General features: G+C 35.5%; 1 protein-coding gene across 5 annotated transcripts in view; it reads left to right on the top strand.

The window, feature by feature from the left end:
* Window positions 1-866: 866 nt before the first annotated feature.
* The window catches only part of jakmip1 (janus kinase and microtubule interacting protein 1), a 66519-nt gene continuing 51206 nt past the window's right edge, over window positions 867-16179 (top strand). For 3 of the 5 annotated variants that reach the window (XM_073921773.1, XM_073921774.1, XM_073921776.1), the window contains exon 1: window positions 867-985. The gene's annotated coding sequence lies outside the window, so the exon portion shown is untranslated. Of the gene's footprint in view, window positions 998-16179 lie in introns of all 5 variants that reach the window. The other 2 variants (XM_073921775.1, XM_009291012.5) reach the window with 1 other exon arrangement.

The following is a 16179-nucleotide window of genomic DNA, read 5'->3' as shown; positions in this document are numbered from 1 at the left end:
CATACACACAAACACACACACACACACACACACACACACACACACACACACACACACACATACATACATGCATATATGCATACATGCATACATATATACATACATACATACATACATACATATGTATATATACAGTGTCATATATGTACATATATATGTACATATATATAATGTATTCATTTCAATACTATTTATTACAGATGAATGATTTGTTGTGTATGAATAAATGAGTATATTCATGTTTTAAAGTGTTATACAGAAGTCAGTCATTTAAAAGCATTTTTGGAATTATTTAATACAAAATTAATACAAGTTTTATCAATGAATTTCTATTATAAAACTGCTCTGGCAGGATCTTTATGTGTTTATAATATGTTAATGTTTATATTAAGCAACTCAGTTTAGTTGGTCTTACTGTCTGTCTATGGCTTTTATTGCTTATTTTTAAACAACCCAAACATGTTCACTTAATTAAACATTTATTAAGTATTTAGAATGTACTTTTTCTATTTTAGTTTTAAATGATGCTCTTCATGAGTTGTGCCTTACAGTGGGCGTGTTCGCTGAAATTACACACAGTAGCCTACTATGAGGGAGGCTGTGCTAATGAATATTCATCAAACTAATGTGACTTCGCTAATACATTATATGAGAAATTGCTTAGCTCATGTATGTTAAATACATAGTAATAACGACGCTGCGTCGCCCTCCTCCAATCGCGAAAGCGCTGCTCATGAATATTGAACACGCCACCTTCACGGTAGTAGGATTTAAAAATTCGCCGTCGGATTTCTCTTGCGTGTGTAGTGGAGACTAATGTAACGCTATCGGCACTACAACAGCATCAACACACACACGCCACCCTCCTCTACACTTCCGCAACTGCTGTGAGATGCCGTCGCCCGGTGTGTTTCTCCGGTCAGAGCCGAATTAAGGACAAATTATCGGCCCGCAGGAGCGACCGCGGACACCTGAGACGCTCACGGCAAGTTACTGGGTATCGTACGAACAAATGTTCATTATAACCGGGATCGGTGCATGGTTCCGTTTGATTCTCCGCTGTATGGGGAAGCATAATTAAACGAATATATCGATAAATGGTTGAATGAGCGTTATCAGTGAATTTGGTTGTCTCATCACTTTCACCCAGAGAGTTTAATCACCCTGCTCGTGCGCTCGTCGCTTGCAACATCACACCCATGTTTAATTCATTGCATTTGGCCCGGTAATGTGCCACTGACATCTGTCCTCGTGATGCTTTGTAAACGGTGTAGATCCGGGCTGGAAGAACACACATGATTAGCGGCGATCCTCTGTCATCTCTCGCGGCTGTCAGTCATGATGATGTCAGGCAGGCAGGCAGTCGGTCAGTGGGTTTGATCTGTGATGCGCGGTGCTTTGATGAGCACAGATGTTCAGCTGCAGTGGGTATGTGATGGCCGGTGCTGTGGGTGTGGTTCTGGCCGCCCGGTGCTGATCAATTCTGCTTCTGTCTGTCTGGATGCATCGCACAAGCTTCCCGTGGTGATGAAAGACCTGAGAATAAAGGAGAATTGTGATTTACAAGCCTTCAAAACATGAAGAAAAACTTGAAAATAATTTCTCCAGACTATAAATATACATTTATGTTGTGTCAGTTTCAGGATGAGAATCGTGTTGGAGATGTCACACAAACAGATTTGGACTTCTCACAAGGTGGACACTGATTATTTTTTTAAAGTTGTAAAACGAAAGATATTTGGAGTGTAATTGATAATATAATACATTTTCAGCATTATTTGCGGTGTCTTATTTGCTGTAATTGTTTGTGAAATTGACTTGCAGCTCCTGGGTAAACTGCATCAGTTTCCAATTGTCATTGAATTTCAACAAACAATTATCTGGGTTGTTTAAATCAAGTAAAGAGTGTTTCCCAAGTCTATGTTTAGACCATAATACTACCCTACTCCCTCAGAGCTTGTACTTGTTGTAGCAGACTGCCAACATTTACATTGTATTTTAGGAAGTAATTAAAAGGGCTCCAGTAGGCATAGGCAGGTATAAGTTTCTGACGGTATGATAACCTTAGATAAAAATATCACAGTTTTATGCTTATTATCATAAAATTATCTATAATTGCTGCAAAATAATTTATTTTAAATGTCTTAGTAAAAAACAACAACATTTTCCCCCATTTAACACCATATATAAATTTTTAAGAACCATTTATAATATTTTGGAACAGTAAACATGTCAGGCTACATACCGGTAATTAAAATAAACCATTGACTTCTACTATCTTCATTTGCTTCAAAATTTTCTTACAACACTTTAAAAAAAACTTCACAAATACCCTACAAATGGTTTTACAAAATTTTTTATAACAAAACCTTGACTTTTACAAACCGTGGTAAACCTTGAAACAGGTTATCATCCTATGCCTAGTCTCCAGATATCGTCAAACACATTTTGTTTCTTTTTGACAGTATATGTGATCTTTTCCATTCACATATGTGACAGCATTTCTTCATTCCACTTTGCAATTCTAGGTTCAATTATATTTTTCCAATTAAGAGCTATAATATGTTTAGCTTGTAAAATGTACATGAATCTGACCTCTTTGCTTTGTTAGAGAGGGCTGACAGGATGTATAGACAGGATGTATACCCAGGATTAAAATCTTAGGATCCAATGGTAATGGTGATAAGATTTGGTCAATCACTTCAATAACACCTTGCCAAAAGGGTTTCACTTTCACACATTCCCATATATATATATATATATATATATATATATATATATATATATATATATATATATATATATATTAGTGCTGTCAATCTATTAAAAAAATTTAACTAATTTATCGCACTTTTTAAAAAAAATTAATTGCGAATAATCGCATTTAAAAGGCTGAAACTTGTAATTTTGGCTATTCGAGTGTAAAATTTATGTAAACGCAAGACAAATACTGTTTAAATTCAAAATATAATTCATTATTAGAATTTTTGTTTAACTTGTAACACAGATTTCTTCATGTAAACAACATACCCACTATAAACCATCAATAGCCTGGCTTAACAGCCATATTTATTACAGAAATAAAAACACAGGCATGTTAAAGCCATTTGAATTTCAAAACAATCAATGCCAATAAAGAAAACATTGATTTCCATGTTGGATTCTAAGTGGACTGCAAAAAAATAATAAAGTATTGAAAATCTGTGCATGCCCTTGAATAGGTTTACGAACTCCCATTCTATAAAAGCACAAAAGCCATATATAAGAAATAACGAGAGTTGACTAATTAAAAAACTACATTTTTTTTATTTATTATTAAAATAAAATTATAATCCACACTGGAAATGTGGGTGCCTGTGTGTTTTGAGGGAGCCAAGAAAATAATGAGCATAACAAAAACTGCCTGCTGATGCACACAGTTAATGTTGATTAATAAAATAAAGATAAATAATAAAAGCAATGTTTCAGAGACCCTACATTTTTTTAACTCAACAATGAAACATCAAACGATGCTAAAATATTTTACATTGTCAATCAAATGAACTTAAACAATAAAAAAATGCAACAAATATTTGTTTGGGCAGAACTACAAAACTAAATTTAAAAAAGAAAGTTGCTTAAGTTGCACACTAGTTTGGTCATGTATAAATATCATTATATTAACCATATTGTATAAATATTATTGTCACTTTAAGCCTACATCATGCTGACGATCAAAAACACAATGTCATGATATCTTATGCGTTTGTCTTCTGACCGAGTGCATCTTAAAATACATGACTGACACTACTCATAGAAATTGAGAAGCAGACATTCTTTATAATTTGTAAAATAAAGACTTGCAGGTTCAGGAAACAGCAGGAGGAAGTTGCCGCGGCCGTGGTGCAGATTAAAAGTAAAAAAAAAAAAAGTATATTTATATGGACAGATAGGTAACTAGATAGAATAAACAGGAGTATATTGATCTGTGCCCCGCTGCAGAGTGCAGATGCAAAAGCCTGCTCTCCCGCGGGGCGGACCCACGCATAAGAAACAGGCGGGACTCTCGGCTATTTTGACGAATGCACACCTACATTACACAGAGCCCGACATGGAAGTTTGTGATTGGGTCAGCCCAATGTCAGTAAAGAAAATAACTAATGGGCTGCAGATTATGTCACTCGGCCGTTCTGTCCGGAAAAGAAACATCTTACTTTCAGAGCGTGACAGCTCTCAGCACTGTCAATCACTGAGGCTGAAAAACATAACAGACTGTTAAGTGCTTTATGGGCCGATCAAATCATAAGCAGATGATCAGCCCGGCCCAAAAAGTACGTCGAAACAGCGGGAAACTGCCCGGCGTCTGCCCCTGGCCACAACAGGAAAAAAAAAAAAAAGTGTTAATTGCGTTAATTTTTTTTAACGCGTTAATTATTTCAAATTAATCGCATTCATTCTGACAGCGCTAATATATATATATATATATATATATATATATATATATATATATATATATATATATATATATATATATATATATATATATATATATACTAATATATATATATATATATATATATAGACTTCAGCTGTTTATCTTCTTTCCATAACCTTAGTTTTGATTTCGAGGATTCGTAAGAAAAATTTGTACAAAGAGGAGATTGAGCCTTTATCATAACTGGACAATTATTTGTTATTGATTATTTGTTTCCTTTTAAATGAACAAACAGAATCTTTTTTGGAGTGTCAAAATTAATTGTTTCTATTGTGTGTCACAATGTAGATAATTGGATAGGTTTAGTTAGAAACAGACCATAACTGGTTATGATAAACTGATGGTTTTTCATCATTTGTTATGGTAGCACTATGGTGAGGCCAACGAGAGACATGTGAGGGTAGCATACTATGACAAAAGAGGTGAGATGCGTGTGGAAGTAATTAAAAAGCTCTAACTATTTTAAATGCCTACATCTGGACACATTTAGCTGTTTGTGAGTTCGTTGGGACATTCTACTGAAGGTACAATGGAAATTCAAGTTTTAAATTCAAATGTTGTTTGTCACACACAGAGTCACAGTATGATATGCAGTGAAATGCTTACACAACCGCTCATGACCTTAAAAATAATAACAACAACAACAACTATAATTATAACAACAATAAGAATCTAAATTTGCAGAAATAGAAGTTATGCAATAGAAAATAAAATCAAATATAAGCTGTTAAAAGACTTTCAATATAGAGTAAGTGGTTGTAGTAAAAAGTATAAAGTACGACAATATAAAAGAGCTGTCTGTACAAACAGAAACATAGAAGTGTTACTAATGTAGTAAAGTGCCTGATGCATAAGAGAGGAGAGCCAAAGGTACTCCAGCATACTTTAAAAAGCTCAATCTCTCCCGCTTATTGAGCAGCAGAACACAATTCTGAACTAGGCCAATATTTTTATTTGATGTTTGATACATTCAAGAAGTGTTTTTTTCTTTGAGCAGGAAAAATAAAAGATCAAGGCTCAATCACAATTCTATTTTTGTACCCCTACCTCTTCCCCTTCCCCTTTCCCTTGGCCCTTAAAACAGAGTGTAAAAGGGAAGGTCTTCAAAATTTAACCCTAAGAACTGGGACTTCACTACGGCACCTGCACACGTGGCATCGCAATCTCTTGCTTCATATGAGATCGATGATCATGACTGCTGTAGTTATTTCAGTTGCGTTATTTTTTGGTATTTATCTTTAGGAAATAACTGAAGGCATAAACTGTAGCATGTTATCATAACAATCTAATGTGGCAATAAGATCGTAACTACACTGCGCATTTACACCGTGGCCATATTCAGGTAAACACACAAAAAACAACATAAACATTATAGCAGACATCGTAAAAAGCTCATTCCCAGACACTAGACTTTTCTGACAGGGATTCGAGTGTCAGCGAGTGACTAAATGTTGTGGGACTGCTATACAGGAGTTATTATTAGGGATTATAGATAGCAACATTTAGCATGTTTTTTTTTAAAGCATGACAATAAAACACAAACGCAGTTATGAATGTATTAAAAACACGTGCTTGTTTGTTATAAAAATTTGTAAAAATGACAAAAATACTAAATTGTGGATCTTACTTACTTCTGGGTGCAGCTATACTGCTGTTGTGGCTGGTGTATTCTGGGAAATTTAATTACCCCTTGGTTTTGAGTGTGGTTCTGAAAATCTTTGTTCGAAAGGCTATTTACCCCTTCCCCTTAGCCCTACGCCTTCAAGCTAAAGGGAATTGGGACACCCCTACCCCTCGTTTTCAGCGTTCACTTAAAGGGGTAGGGGTGTCCCAATTAAGGGAAGGGCTAAGGGGTAGAGTTGGGTCTGACTCTTTGTATTTAATGATAAAATTGTATGATGTAAAACTGAACATTGAGAATGTCAATATTTACAGTCTAATAACACTATAGATACATTTGTAATTTTTAAAAATAATAAAAAAAAAATTGCTGCCGATGAAATACATCTAAACTGGCCATCAATCACTGTAGTGAGGGATGGAATATTTAGATTTATGTTGTTGACATCGAAAAGACTTTCTGTGCTTTGAAAGCAAATTCTCTCTGCATGCATGCATTTCCAAAGCATGAAATCTTAAACTGATACAGTAAAACTGACATTGTTATTGTTCATATCTCTGGTAGTGCTGAGGAAGCCTCTGGAACTCCAGATGTGGAAAAGTTTGTTCCCGACACAGACTACAAGCCATACAGGGCTTACCAAATTGTTCCTGCAGGGCAGTGTCCTGCCGAATTTAGCTCCACATTGCCTCAACACACCTATGGAAGTTAGTTAGCTAACCTTAGTTAGACCTTAGTTAGCTTGTTCAGGTTTGTTTGATCAGGGTTGGAGTTAAAATCTGCAAAACACCGACCAACCATTGAACTTGCAAACCCATATGGAGACCAGTCAAAACTGACCAAAACAGAATCTCTGAAAGGAGGATTTTAGAGGGACCAGATCCTTAAACCAGTGTTGTCAAACTTATTGAGGGCCACAGATCTGCAGGGTTTACCTACATGCAGCTCCTACTCACACCTGTTTAATAGTTCCTTGCAGTCTTGAACACCTTGATTTGTTAAACTAGGAGTCCTATCATACACCCGACGCAATGCGGCTCAAGGCATGACGCAATTGTTGTTTGCTAGTTTCAGCTCGGCGCAAGAGTCGTTTTGACGTTTTGCACCAGCTGTTTAAATAGCAAATGTATTTGCGCTCATATGTGCGCCCATTAGAACTGAATTTGGAAATAGTTTTGAAACAAATATTTGCTCTTAATAAACAAAATTAATTATGTATAGGCTAATGGATATCTGTACGTACAACAGGTTTCCCTATCCATGAGAGTGAAAGCGAAAGTAAACAATGAGGAGGTTCATCTCCCATTCTCACCCTGTAGATGCTCTGTTCAACTGTTTTCTCTCTAGTGAAGTGTTCAGTTTTTCCACTTACAAAGTCCGCTATGTAAATAGCAAATGCGCTATGGCGAGGCGCAACTGGCTCTTAATGGGAATGGGAGATGAGACTCTGATTGGTTTATTCTCAAAACACACCTATAACTCAGTAAGAGAATAAGCTCAATCCTGTAAGACCATGCGCCGCAGCGCAAAGCGGATTTTTCCATCCTTAAAAGAGCAGAAGTGAATTCTGACACGCCCTTAATGCGTTTGCGCCCAGCGCTTTGCACTTTGCGCATGGATCGTCAAAATGGAGCCCCAGGTGTGTTCGATTAGGGTTGGAGCAAAACTTTGCAGAGCTGTGGTCTTCCAGGAATCACATTTGAGACCTATGTCTTAAACCAGGGGTGTCAAATTCAGTTCCCAGAGGGTTGCTTCCCTGCACAGTTTAGTTTCAACCCTGCTTCAACACACTCATGCCGTAGTCACAATACAGTTTGAGCATGTGAAGCACTGCGAAATGGGGCGAGATTTAACACAATGATTAGACATTTAAAAAGTGAGCGATTGGCTTTCAATCAGCATTGCTCAACCAAACTATGCCCACAATAAAACAAACAGCAAAGCACAGACAAATGGGATGATAGCGCCTGCCGCTTCAGAAGCATTAATTGACAAATTCATATCAAAGAAAAACAGCATGTCGATAATATGGGAATATTTTAGTTTCAAAGTCACACACCAAACAAAAACAGGTCACAACAAGTAAAAAAAAAAATCACTGCAGGAAATACAACAACCAGCACCTTTAAAAGCACCACAGGTGGCTATATGAAAAGTGTGTTGCTAAAAAGTCAACTAAAAGTATTGCTAGTGACACTCAATTAGCGGCTGTTACACAGTATGAAAAAACACCACAAAGGCAAGTAACGGCATAACGCACGACGGTTTGCTCTATAGAAAAATTTGTGTTTAATTTCTGCATACTTATAAACAAATTTAAATAAATAATGGAGTTAGTTAATATCTTTTCAGTTTCTTTTGTATCTAACACTTGCTGTATTTTAGACGTAAGAAGCTACGATACAGAATATTGAGCTGAAGCTTGATTACAAAATTAAAAATCGCAAATCAAATTGAAATAGCAATATCTGTTAAAAAAATCACAATTAGATATTTTCCCCAAATTGCACAGCCCTAGTCCATATTTAAAATTGCTGTATAGAGAGGTAACATTTTGATCTTTGATTGGTCTCACAGAGCCACGTGATGTGATTTTGCAGGTCAGAGCTCACCAAGCTTGATCTTTCCAACACAGCGAACTGCGAAACTTGTTGCACGAAAAGTATTTTGTCGAAAAGTGCAGTGTGTACAGCTTCACCTGTAGGTTTCAAACAAGCCTAAAGGACTCAATTAGTTTGATCAGATGTTTCATTTGGGTTTAAACTAAACTGTGCAGAGCTACGGCCCTTCGTTATTCACTAAATTGGACACCTGTACCTTAAACTAATAATTTCAGACACTGTGAGAAATAGGTCATACCACAATGAATGTTTTTAGAAAATTGCACTGTTTATTGATCTGGCCTGTAAACCAATGGTAGGAGACATTGAAAACATAATAGGGCCACTTTAAAGTAGGATACAACATGCAATTTTTAGTTTTATCAGCTGAAAATTGACTTTTTAGCAATACAAAACTATACTGCTAATGTAAGGGATAAAGTACACCCTGACAGCTGTTATGAGAAGTACAGGGCTCTCGTATTCTGTGAAAAAAAAACCTGAGTCAGGCCTGTAAACAGCCTGGTCAAAGGGGTGTTTTTTTTTGGACTCCTCATTTTAGAGACATTTTAAGCACTATTCTGAATTAGCTTGGTATCATAACCACTCTTTTGACTATTTTAGCCAAAATAGTATTCAAATCCATTTTAATATGGGCCGCTTTTGGTGCCTCATGCCTTTCAAGGTCCGAGAAATAAAATAAAAGTTACTTGTAATATGTTTTGTCACAATACAGTATTGAAAGATGACTTCTTTAATGTCAGATTGTAGGCTTTCTTGCACAGCTGGATGTTTGATCCATGGAAAAAAAAATGTTAGCATTGGCCAAAATTGATTAGCTAAAGTCATACCAAAGTGACAGCCAACAGAGAATTCTGCTTGATCTTAAAGACTTTTTCAACAGAATTTTTACCAAAATGGCAATAAAAACAAGATTATTAAAGTTTGTTGAGACAAACTTTGAGGCTGGCTTGAGAAAGCCTGTTGGCAATAGTCTATTTAGTTTAAAACAATTTAAAAAAGTATGGATGGATGTATGAATGGATGATAGATAGATAGATAGATAGATAGATAGATAGATAGATAGATAGATAGATAGATAGATAGATAGATAGAAAGACAGACAGACAGACAGACAGACAGACAGACAGACAGACAGACAGACAGACAGACAGACAGACAGACAGACAGACAGACAGACAGACAGACAGACAGACAGACAGATAGATAGATAGATAGATAGATAGATAGATAGATAGATAGATAGATAGATAGATAGATAGATTAAAACAGTTTGAAAAAGTCAAACGAGCCAATCCCTGGTTCTCTGTGATGTTCTGATGCTGAGATATAGCTGATGTTATATTGTTGCTAAGTTAGTCTATTAGACTTTATTAGACTTTACTTTATTAGATTTTTTGTAACTACATAGATCATTTGTCTAGTTAAAATAACATATTCAGATTTGCTTGGTTAAATATGACTGACTGTCAAATACTGGTCTGTAGCCAGTTTATGCTGTCCTGTTTTACTTGTTGGGTTTCTTTACAGTTCCTTATTTGATTACATTTCATTGGTTGGCTTCAACAAGGTCCCAGACGTTGCACATTACTGTTGCAACCCTCCTTGCCAAACACACACAGTAGCGTTTACATTGTCAACACAACTGTTACGCCCTAAAAGAACCTGTCCTCATCAGTACACAAACCTTTCTCCATGTACACTGAAACTGTTTAGTCTACTTACTTTAACTCCTCGAGAGAGGTTTAAAGAAAGAGTCTGCATATCTCTGGAGCTTAAATTTGCATGGTCACATGTGTTCATGACCAGCTTCCTGAATTTGAATATGTTGATATAACACACTGCCATTTTAGTCCCCAGCCATTTAGATTTATGAACTTTTTGTAAGTTCTTAAGATATCAGGGCATGTAATGTTTCAAAGGTCAGCAGAAAAGTTCTCTGGTAGTAGTTCCTCTGGTAGTAGTTTACTTCAGGGAGTTTGACTTATTAGAATATTAAAGAGAGTTCACACATAAAATATTTTTTTTTAACATTAACTCACTCTCAAGTGACTAAACTTTTGTAAAGTGTAACACTAATGAGCACAAAACAAGACATTCTGAAGAATGTTGGAAAAAAGCAGCTGATAGCCATAGTAGAAACAAAAACTAAAGTCAACAGCTGTTTTTCCCAACATTCTTCAGTATATTATATATTCAACAGAAGCAAAAACTTGTGTTTGGGAAAAGTGAAGGGTGAGCAAATTATCCCTTTAAATGAGGGTAAATTTAATGGTAAATTTAATTTTGTACATATACACTCACCGGCCACTTTATTAGGGACACCTGTCCAACTGCTCATTAACGCAAATTTCTAATCAGCCAATAACACGGTAGCAACTCAATGCATTCAGGCATGTAGACATGGTCACGACATCTGCTGCAGTTTAAACTGAGCATCAGAATGGGGAAAATAGGTCATATAAGTGACATTAAATGTGGCATGGTTGTTGGTGCCACAGAGAGTATTTCAGAAACTGTTGATCTACTGGGATTTTCACACACAACCATCTCTAAGGTTTACAGAGGATGGTCCAAAAAAGAGAAAATATCCACTGAGCGGCAGTTCTGTAGGTGCAAATGCCTTGTTGATGCCAGAGGTTAGAGGAAAATGGCCAGACTGGTTCCAGCAGGTAGAAAGACAACAGTTACTAAAAAAATAAATTACAACCAAGGTATGCAGAAGAGCATCTCTGAATGCATGTCAAAGCTTGAGGCAGATGGGTGACAGCAGCAGAAGACCACACTGGGTGCCACTCCTGTCAGCTTATAAAAGGAAACTGAGGCTACAATTCACACAGGCTCACCAAAATTGGACAAAAGCTGCTGCAACATTCATATGGTAGCATTAGAATTTGGTGTCAACAACATGAGAGCATGGATTCATTTTGCCCTGTAACGGTTCAGGCTGCTGGTGGTGGTGTAATGGTGTGGGGGATATTTTTTTGGCCCAATATGGGGACATTAGTACCAATTCAGCCTCGTGTCAACGCCACAGCCTACATGAGTAATGTTGCTGACCATGTCCATCCCTTATTGACCACAGTGTACACATCTCCTGATGGCTACTTCCTGCAGGATAACAAGCCATGCCATGAAGCGCAAATCATCTCAGACTTTTTTATTGAACATAACAATGAGTTCACTGTACTCAAATGGCTTCCACAGTTACCAGATATAAATTTAATAGAGCACCTTTGGGATGTGGTGGAACAGGAGATTCGTATCTTGGATGTGCAGCCAACAAATCTGCAGCAACTGCGTGATGCCATCATGTCAATATGGACCAAAATCTTTGGGCAATGTTTCCAGTACCTTGCTGAATCTATGCCACGAAAGATTAAGGCAGTTAAGGGGGCCTAACCCAGTACTTTTATGGTGTACCTTATAAAGTGGCCGGTGAGTGTACAAGACTAATGTGCAAAATGATTTCAGATTGTTCAAAATTGAGAGTATTTGTTGTTGTATTTGTTTCTCAGAAAAGTGCTAGCAGTGTTGTTTTTATGTGTTTGCTACATGGTTTTGTATTTTTAATAAAACTCAATAAAATGTTCATGTGCCTACAGTGTTCAGGATTGCTACATCAGCCAGCATTACTTTAGTTTTTTATTTTTTTATTTTATTTTTTTTATTTTTTATACACTATTATTACACCAGTATCTGGATTAGTAGATTCTTATTGGTCCAGAGGTTTGTTATGCTTAGGTCACATAAAAATTGATAGCACAGGCTCATCCAGGTCTGCTTGTTAGAAAGCTTTACATTTGGTGAGTTTCTACAATGTTAAAAAAAAAACATTATAAATATTTTGTATAAATAGTACTTAAATATATCTCTTGTTAGTGTCTTTAATCTTTGTTATAGTTGTTATTATATTGAACATGAAATTGCAGGGCATGTTAACAGAACTGCAACTAACTGTCTAGATTACTGCTTTGTACACTGTAATGGAATGGTTAATGTAATCATTCTTAAATAACAAACAGGTGCAGTATATGACTAAAAAACAGTTTAATACAAATTAATTTATCTTGCACCCATAATTATTTATATGGTAAAAAGCTATGAAAGAAGGGATCGATTTATATGACTTTTTGCTATAGCAACTACTTTCTTCACAAACACTTATTTAGACTCAAAAATATTTGGGCCCAAATCAATATATATTTGTGGGAAGTAGCCATGTATTAAGCAGGATATGCTTGCTTGCTTGTGGTGTAATTTTTGAATATTTATGCATTGTGTTGGTCATTGTAGAAATTATACGACAAAGTTTTGTTCTTAAATTTGCACAATATCTGTGGATCAAATGCATAACTTTTTATTGTAGATGTTATCTTCAAACACAATAAAGCAATACCCAGCACAACAGATCAGCCAAAGGATTTATGAACTGCACAATAACCTGCATTGAGGGGATAGTTCAGCCCAAAATGAAAATTTGCTCATTATTTTCTCTCCCTCAACTGCTCAAGTGGCTTTTAACCTTTATGGATTTCTTCAATTGGGCATAATAGAAGATATTTTGAAAAAAGCTGGAAACCTGTAAACTTCACTTTCATAATAAGAAAACCGATACAATGGAAGTTAATGGTTACAGGATTCCAACATTTTCCTAAATATTTTCTTTTGTATTTAATAGAAGAAAGGAACTCATAAGGGTTTGAAACAAGTAAAGCGTGAGGAAATGATGACAGAATGTTCACTATCTTTGACCAACATGTCATGCTATAATCATATTTACAGCCAGGCCCATTGGAAATAGATGCCCACATTTCTGTGTAAATACATCGTTCTAGGTGTTTTTTGTTGCACGTTTAATATTTACTTTAATTGTTTTTTTCTCTCTAAATATGCCACATGCATATTTTTATGATCTTTTTTAATTTATTTCTGCTTCAATCCTTTATCTTCATTAGCAAAAATATACTTGTATTTTTAGTCAGAAATAATAAACCTGGTGTTTGCATGTGTGTCTGTTCTACCTCAAATACTAGTTTTAAACACCATATTTACGACCGACTCTGTTTTTTTTTTTTTTTTAAGAGAAAGAGTTTATAGTCTTTCTGCAGATTCCTGACTACTTAAAAGCGCAAATTGCACTAAAGTTGCTTTATTTTTTTACTCTCCTGTTTTCATAGTGAACATGACTTTGATGTTCCTCGTAAACTTGCAATATCTGAAGACCGGCAGTAAACTCTTGTGACTGGCTGGACATCTGGGAGCCAAATGTGTGTTTGTGTGTGAGTTTGGCGGATATATTTAGCAAATGTTTCACTGATGCAAGCCCCTAGTTTGCTGTCATCTTGCTTAAAAAAAAAACACTTAGGAACAGATGACGTAACTATGAAATGTCATTAAGAGTTCATATGAGTTTGCAGAACACTCATTTTCTCCAAGAGGTTGAACTACAATCCTGATCCAAATGTGCCTTATAGTGTGTTATAGTAGTTTTAGTGCTTTGTGCTGCTTATTGGAGAGATTTCGTAGCCTGTGTGTGTTAGAGAGCAGAAAAACTGTTGGACAGGATATGTTTTTAAGGCCAGTCACTGTTTGAGTTTTTTTTTTTTATTTAAACCACGATGTGGTCATAAGAAATTATAAAGTTTGTAGTTTTAACAAAGATTAATTTATATTATTTATACTATTAAAACTATACAGTGATATTTTATGTTACATTGTGCTACGTTTATGTATTTGACGTCATTTTACTAGCCAGAAAACTCTTCAGTTTAAGTTACTTTTATTGACATTTAGTAGTTTTAAATAATATAGTGGGTGTCTCGCAGGTGCAGTGGGTCGTACGATCGCCTCACCGCAAGAAGGTTGCCGGTTCGAGCCCCGGCTGGATCAGTTGGGATTTATATGAGAAGTTTGCATGTTTTCCCCTGTTCGCGTGGGTCCAGAGTCCAAAGACATGACGTATAGGTGAAATGAGTAAGCTAAATTGGCGTAGTGTATGTGCGTAAATGGGTTTCCCAGTGTTGGGTTGTGGCTGGAAGGACATCCGCTGGATACGTTGGCGGTTCATTCCGCTGTGGTGACCCCAGATTAATAAAGGGACTAAGCTGAAAAGAAAAAAATAAATGAATGAATGAATGAAATAATATAATGTATAATCAATTATAGAGGAATAAGTCTGTAAAATAACAGAAAATGTACTGGCAGTTAATTACACGGTTTTTGTACAGTAATATATAGTACAACACCAACCAAAACAACATATTACTATAAACTATTAAAAGTGTTTATAAAAGTCACTTTTTCCAACTTTTTAAGGTAAAAAGTGGTTGGAGGAAAGATCAAGGTCTCATAATGTAATTCAAAAGCATAAATAGTATAGTTTATGCAGATGCACTGCCCTCCAAAATTATCTCAATCTATCTAAAATTAGGAATTATTTTCAAATAGAGTTAAGTAATCTTGTGAAATTGTATTCGTATCGCGATATATATCGAAAAACAAAATATTGTAATTTCAATTTGTTTTTCAATATTGTGCAGTACTTTGAGCAGAGGCGTTTAACCTTGTTCCTGCAGATCTACCTTCCTGCAGAGTTCAGCTGCAACCTTGATTGAACACACCTGCCTTTAATTACCAAGTGCTCCATCAGATCATACTGTTTGATCAGGGTTGGAGCTGAACTCTGCTGGAAGGTATCTCCAGGAACAGAATTGTACACCCATGCCTTAGAGTATATGTTTATACAGTAAAGGACTATAAAGTTACAATTCAAGATTATTTTATCATCATGATTTATCGTGTTAAAAAGTCATCGTTGTGTCTATTTAGTTACAATAATTGAATTATTGATTCTTATAGTGCAAGCTTTGAAATGTACTGCAAATCACTTGTGTTCTTTACTTAAGATTTGTGTGATGGATTTTGAGTACAGCTACATGTAAAATAAGTTCTCATAGTGTATGAATAAAAATATCTAGTTTAAAACTAATACCATGTTCTTAAGCTAAATATGTAATTTTAACCAGCTAAGGAAGGTTATTCTTAAAAAAATTAGTAATTACAATATAAATAAATTTAAAGACGTGAGAAACAATTTTCAATTGAATTAGATTAAAGCGTATATTAGCTTTACAAATGTGCTTGGCAGAACATTGACCTGGAGCTTATAGCTTTAAATGATAATATATAGCTTTAAATGAATATTTATTTTGCAAAACAGAGGGGAAAAAAGAGAATTAGTCTTGCAATACCTTGTTTACAGATATTTTACATTATTTGAAGTGGCAAAGCCTCATGTAATTGTGTTTGATCAAAATACAGTATAATAATATTACAATTTATTATATATACACACACAAAACACATTGTATTTGACCAACATCTTTCACCATACAGTGAATGTTCTGTCTGTAGAAAATTAGTATCATGAGGCACCACTAGAGGGAGACACAAACATGCCA

This window comes from Danio rerio, chromosome 14, assembly GCF_049306965.1.
Source record: "Danio rerio strain Tuebingen ecotype United States chromosome 14, GRCz12tu, whole genome shotgun sequence".
Lineage (NCBI taxonomy): Eukaryota > Metazoa > Chordata > Actinopteri > Cypriniformes > Danionidae > Danio > Danio rerio.
Note: the sequence above shows the minus strand (reverse complement) of the source record. Positions and strands in the feature narration are given on the sequence as shown.